Below are 1057 nucleotides of genomic sequence, written 5' to 3' on the forward strand. Positions count from 1 at the left end.
TTAATTTTATAAGATTTTTGTTTAATTTCACCACAGAGGTGAATTTACAAAAAATGAACTGTTGCTTCTCAGGGGATTAACGTGTAATTATCAGATTTCGTATTTTTAATTTCTGGCAAAATTTAATAATAACTTTCTTTAATTAAGTATTAATATATTCATTCTGCATAAAAGACAAGTTAACTCTTGTTTATCGGTGTCTATAATCATATTAGTATTATCATTATATTTATGCCATTCTTGTGTAAGGATACAATTGGATCTTAAGTATTTAGCTCTAGTTGAATACAATGGTATAAATAAATCCTATGAAAATTATTTTAACGTTCATTATTGTTAGTAAATGAAAACAGACATATGTTATCATGGGCGCCCGCGGGGAGGGGGACAAGAGAGGACACTTGCCTTCCTGGAAAATGTGAAACATAATTCTTTCTTTATTAATTCAGCATATGTATATGAATTTTTTCACACTGCTTTGCTCCCCCCTCAGAAAACTTTGCCCCTCCCTGGAATAATTTCCACGGACGCCCATGTATGTGATATACACGATCTACTAAAACAGTTTTAAACACGAAAATTAGGAAGTCACGCAACCACATCCGATATAAAAGCGCGGCGGAAAGGGATGTATCAAAACTATTAATATATGTGACATTGTTTGGCGTAGCACAGATAGTGGATGTGACGCCACTGAAAACTGATCGCTTTTAACAAGGGTATGTAATAAACCTTTTCGATACAAAATATACATACCCTCAGGTCCTAAAGATATGTTCAGGTAGGGAATATATACTTTCCCAGACGGGGATGGCCCTTGTGCTTAATGATATTGGAAAAGAAAGGAATATGGAACATATTGGGGTACCAAGATCATCCAGAAAAGGACTTGCAACATTTCGTACTCCAGCCGTGATGAGCAAACTGAAGCGTCTTGTAACAGGTGATAATCCCACTGATCTGTAAACGTGGATAGCGTACGCTACTATAAGGCTATGAGGAGGTTCGCCGAAGCACTTCGTGACGTAGTTCTGGGCATGCGCAGTGAATTGGTTGG

Source organism: Limulus polyphemus, unplaced genomic scaffold, assembly GCF_000517525.1.
Source record: "Limulus polyphemus unplaced genomic scaffold, Limulus_polyphemus-2.1.2 Scaffold248, whole genome shotgun sequence".
NCBI lineage: Eukaryota > Metazoa > Arthropoda > Merostomata > Xiphosura > Limulidae > Limulus > Limulus polyphemus.